This window comes from Orbicella faveolata, unplaced genomic scaffold, assembly GCF_042242905.1.
Source record: "Orbicella faveolata isolate gen_17 unplaced genomic scaffold, um_ofav_v1 contig_47, whole genome shotgun sequence".
Classification (NCBI taxonomy): domain Eukaryota; kingdom Metazoa; phylum Cnidaria; class Anthozoa; order Scleractinia; family Merulinidae; genus Orbicella; species Orbicella faveolata.
The window spans coordinates 11,064,872-11,070,871 of NW_028301577.1; the positions used below are offsets into that span (position 1 = coordinate 11,064,872).

At 39.9% G+C, this 6,000-nt stretch overlaps 1 pseudogene; it reads right to left on the reverse strand.

Moving 5' to 3' along the window:
- Nucleotides 1–2,858: 2,858 nt before the first annotated feature.
- On the reverse strand, nucleotides 2,859–6,000 carry LOC149097139 (E3 ubiquitin-protein ligase TRIM71-like; annotated as a pseudogene).

Below are 6,000 nucleotides of genomic sequence, written 5' to 3' on the forward strand. Positions count from 1 at the left end.
GGAGGGCAGCTGTCGTTTTTTATAAGCTGTGAAACGACACTTTTAAAGCTGCGTTTGTTTTCTTCTTTCCTGATGCCGTGACTTACGCCTCCGAAACAAAAACTCTGCGTTTGAGCGCAGTTTCGTTCACAAGGCGTCTTGTGAACGTTTGCTTTTGGTCTCAGTGCAAAAAAGCCATCAGACATAGCTGTCTCGGAGTTCATTTCGATCGTTAGATCTCTAAACGAGCCAGTGTCTTTTTTCTTCGCCTTATCTTGCTGCTTGATCAAACTTATCAAATACGCGTGTTGGCGATTAGCTGTTTGACTGGTTTATGTAGATTAATGGGAATTTACGTCTGGGATGAGAATTTAGCAGCTGGTTTGGCTGTCGCCACGTTCACGCCCCCAATGTCAAGATCAGGCGATGTCGTCCATAAATAGTTTCCGGTTATATTGGACAGACAGCCATTTAAACGCGTAATAGAGCCTGCAGTCCTGGGCGCCAGAATTTTCTACGCGCCAGTAACTATAGAAAAATCACGCACAATCTGGTTGAGAGGAAACTGTATAATTTATCACACAGTGGAAGCTGTTTTCAAGGGCATCTTCATGAAGCTAACGCTCAACACTGCACCTTTTCAGAAGTTCTAATGTTTAGACAAACTTCACCTCCATAAAAACGAAACTTCTATGTTAAGGATGGTGGACTGAGTAAAATCTGCGCTGGAGCTTAGTGGACTGACTGACTGACTGACTGACTGACTGATTGACTGACTGACTGACTGACTGACTGACTGACTGACTGCCTGACTGACTGACTGATTGACTGACTGACTGATTGACTGACTGACTAACTGACTGACTGATTGACTGACTGTCCGACTGGCTTACTGGAAGGGTGATTTATTAATCAATTTGCCAGTGGGCATACTGATAGCAAAGAATACAATTCTGGGAAAATGGGATTGTCCTAATGCAGTATCATTGACCACAATTGTCACTGCAATAATTTAAGCATAAAATGCTTGCAAAATACCCATTTTTATTCAAAAATGTTTGGGTGACACTCTTCAAATTTTATGTCTTTTGCTTCCTGGAGTCTTCTTTTCCTTCCTGGATGAGAGATTTGGTTTCCGTTCCATTAAATTTGCTGGTACCCACTTATAAATCTGGGTGGGGAAAGACACTGTGAGAGTAAAGTACACAACACGATGATCCCGGTAAGGGCTCGAACCTGGAACACTCGATCCGGATTCCAGCGCGCTAACCATGAGGTCTTCAGTCGCAACGAAGGACGGTCTGACTTGTTCCCGGACATCATAGAACGGACACTAAGCTCTGCTCCTATAGTGTTTATTAAAGAGGTTCAAAGGTGCTCTCCAGTGATGTAACATTTTTAGACGTCCATGGTTGTGTGACGAAAGTTACCAGAGCCATGCAAAAGTCTACGAGTCGATATTTTTCAAGATGAATTATCAGCTGTCTTTGAAATATCTTCTGATTTCTGATTGGTCTTAACACATCACGCGACCTAATCTACCGTTACATTTTGATAAACCCCTCGCCGCGCACTTAGTATTAAACTGGATTGGCATGACATAGGAATGGAAAAAACGTAAGTAAGTGTGTGGTATTATATAACGTGACATGCAAGTAAGTGAATATAGCTAGTAAGCCACATGAGTGTATGGTACTACAAAACGTGACAAAAGAGTAGGAAATCATAAGAGTAAGCGTGACATCTGTGAAACCAGTTGAAACAATTATGAGGAAACAAATTAAATCGAAAGCACTACATATTGGAAGCACATCGCTTACATGGTTAAAGGAGGAATCAGACTATGGGAAAGTACGCAGTGAAGAAGGAAATAAGAAGGTAAAAATTGAACGCTTTTTTACTGGAAATAATTCAGTTCAAATCCATTTTACAGTAGGAAATAGGAAAGGAGTTCAGTGGAACCTCGATGCAATGAATTACCAAGTTGTCCTTTATAACAGGGTTTGTTGCACTAGAGTTCTTTTCAACACATCTTACTAATAATTGCCTAAAAGAATGTAATTCAATTGAAATGTGAAACAACAGTAAAGCCATTGAAAATGCAAGCCATTGAAGGGCGGGTCTATTACCTCAAGCGATTCTGCTTTTCTATACTCCTCGTCGCTTTTGATTTTAAAGCTTGCTACTGACAAAAATTGTAACAAGTTCATATTGCATCAAAATTAAAAGAATGGAAGCTATTAAGTTCACGTTCAAGACTATATCGCTCGTTACATCCGGGTTTTCTTTATATATTGGGCTCAATATCATGAGGCGGAGTTCCACAGAAATTCACAAACCAAAATTATTATATCTCTCAGTTAGTACGCGCGCGGTGATTGGTCAATTTAGCGTGCCGTAATCGACTGTACGGCCTGCTTAAATTTAAAGCTGTCTTTGTTGCCAAAATGTTTCGTGGTTTATCGACAAGTGTTATTAACTCTTTTAGCAAGTAAAAGAACAAAATTGTACATGTATTAAAACCTACTAACATCAAATTGAGTCGTTTTGCTTTCGAGGTGCGTCAGAAATTTGAAGCCGTTCCGCGTGAATAGGAATCGTTCCCGAGCCGTCAGACATCCAGTAGAGATATAATAAATATCTTGCTAACCTCGTTTTCTCGGTCCGTACTGTAAGTTACGGATCCTCTTTTTTTCCCTTCGATTTATCGCCCGCGCGCTTCGCGCTTAATTGGGCCATAAATCTTCCGGGAAAAACTCAGTCCGTAACTTACAGTACGACCCTCGAACTCAGTTAGTAAGAGGTGTTTAGTCAACTAACTGTTGCACACCAAACCCCTACCACAATGCTATGTGTCATCATTAACTCTCACCAAAACGTTGAATAAAAACATTTATTGAAAAAAAACTCTTATCAGACGTTACAAATGTTTATATAATAGCAACTAAGTTGTCACGTAATTGTACAAATGTAACACAATGCACAAAACTGAAGTGTTTAATTACAGCAATACAAAACGTAAACTTCTTTTGGAAAAGTTAATTCAGAACAAACTACAATTTACAACTGCTAATCTTTTAAGCTACCTCGGTGACAAAAAACGCTTTTTCTTACACAAGCCACTGTCGTTTTATTTCAGCAATGTAAAAGTGTAAACTACTAACTACAAAATGTTTTGTAAACAAACAATAACATTTACAATTTAGCCTTTAAAGCTGTCTCGGTGAGAAAATAATTCAGGTTTTTTTAGTCCCCAAACCCTCTTTTTTGTAGCTCAGTTTACTCTACGTGTGAAACTAAAACTATCAAATAAAATAAACCATATCATTATATTTAATGACTGTATTTCTACTCAACGGAGAGGTTCTGGATGGGGTTTAAAACGCAAATAACAACATTTTACTTCCTTAAGTTACCATTCAGACCCAAGTCTAACAAGATAATCAATTAAAAACGAACTTGTTAAATCAAGACTAAGATGGTCTCTAGCAAAGTAATTAACATGGTCAGAAATATTTATAAAACATTTTCTTGGTATAATCAAATGAAAGAAATCTGAATCATGACATGTTTTCGTATTACGTCATAAAGGTGAGTAGATTTCAGATCTACTCAAAAATCTAGATGCGATTATTATCAAAATCAGTCACAACTATCCTATTATCACTAAGAACTGCTGTAGAGACTGGGATATTAAACTCTCCTATCCCGCTGCCTTTTGTTCCAAACTTTGCGACAAACTTCCCACTCAGTTCAAACACCTGAACTCTGTGATTCAATTTATCACAGACAATCAGGTGTCCTGCCTTGTTAACAGACAAGCAACGAGGACCACTGAACTCCCCCTCCCCCTCCCCCTTCTTTTCAAATTCATACAGCAAATTCCCATCCCTATCGTGCACTTTGATACAATGTTCATAACTGTCTGACACTATAAGATATTTGCCATATTGGACACAGTGGATGGGAAAGGTAAAAGTGCCCTCGACACCAATTTTCTGTAAAAGCTGGCCACTTTGAAAAAAGATCTTAACTAGTTTGTTATGTGAATCTGCAACAATAATATTTCCGTCGCAGTTAACAGACAAGCCAAGTGGATTCCTTAGCTGGTGATCAAGATTTCCTTTGCCTCCAAACTGGTTCAGGTACTCACCCTGTTCACTGAACAATTGAACACGGTGGTTACCATTGTCCACCACTAAGATATTCTCATTCTTTATATCAAAGGCTATCCCAGCAGGACATTGTAATTCTCCCTGTTTATCATGCGTTCTACCAAACGATCTTAAGTAAGTTCCATCACTATTAAATACCTGAATTCTGTTGTTACCCATATCAGTCACTGCAATTTCATTACGTTCATTCACTGCCACTCCCCAGGGCTGACTTAGCTTTCCAGCAGCTGAGCCTCGTTGTCCAAACGATAACACAGGCCTGAACTGCCTGGGTTTAACCTCAACAGCAAAGGGGTTGCCACGGACATATTCTTCATTTACCTTCACTGATAATTCAAATTGTCCAGTGTCTTTGGCAAGATAGCTGACTTTGTAGTTGCCATCGTTGTTATCTTGGACTCGTGCTTTAGTTGCGCAATCAAGGCTTTGATGATTTCTGATTTCCACTGTTACGCAGTCACGCTCGTCATAGCATCGTTCTCCTTCAACATTTCTTGTTGTCAAAACAAACTCTGCTTCAAGTCCGACAAACGCTTCATTCATTCCTTTTCCATCCGCAGTTGAAAGAAGCGGTCTTGTCTTGGAAAGTACGGGTTTGAAGGAGCCAATGTTTTCAGCACTAACATTCTCGAGTAACGTTTGATTTTTCACGAAATCAAACACGAGAAAATTTCCCTGGTCACGACTGCCTGAGTTTTCTTGGACAACTTCCTCATGAAAGATTTTGTTTAGAAACTTGTTTGGCTGCATGATTTCGGCGCTTGCGCTTTGTCTCAAAAGTGTTTCAGCTTTGTCTAGTGTTACCTCGGTCATACTCACGTCATCTTCAATCGCGCTCTTTTTGGTTTCAAGACGTTGGAGGGATTTTTTCGCCTGGTTCTCAACTTCATTAATAATCTCCTGCTTCTTCGCATCGATCACTTGAAATATTGTCTCGGCGAACTGCTCCACTCTTCTTTTCACAGTGGCGGCGTGTTCTTGAATTTTAGCACAGTCTTCATCAAGTTTGGTGATTTCATTCTTCTTCATTTTCACTTTTTCTTTCTGAGATTCAATCGCAGATTTCACTTGTAACTTGCGTTCATTTGCAGCTTCTTCCAAAAACATCTTGGCGTGACCTTCGTGATTTGTCAAGGCACAAGCGTTGCAAATGGAAACTTCACAGATCTTGCAAAAGAATTCCAGTTCTTTCTTTTCGTGTCCTGGCCTTCTGCAGAATACTGGTCGTTTTAACACTTCCTCGATGTCTTGATCTTGAAAGTCTTTAATCGCTAACACACGGTGTTCTTTATTAGCTCGGATTATGGTGTGCCCAGTGATACAGTCGTCACATCAGAATGCACAACACTGTACAAACTCTGGGAGCTCTTTTTGTCGCAGTTTCCACATTTGACTGCTGTAGTGTTACACTCTTTGATTGCCAACACATCTAGGAGACTGTTGATACGAAAGTTGGTCGGCAGGTCCTTTAGGTTTCCACTGCTAGGGACTCTACTCTCTCTTGTACATTCTGGGCAGGTTATGATATCATGGCGGCCACTCGTTCGTTGAATTCCTTCCAAGCCGTGAAGGCAAAAACTGTGCAAACATGGCAGCTGTTTTGGATCAGTGAATGTGATCATGCACACAGAACAGGATACTTCTTCATGAAGATTGTTTAGCAAGGTTTTTATATCCATGATTGTAAGCGCAACACGAAATGGGTTGGGAATTGAAAACGCCTCAAACAATGAAGTCCTGTGATCGGATATGGCTTTTTTAGCCTTATCATACTGGCCAATCACGAAATGATATTAAACCTGTTTTGACATCTTGTCTGCTTTCGTAGAATAATTATAACAGAGCG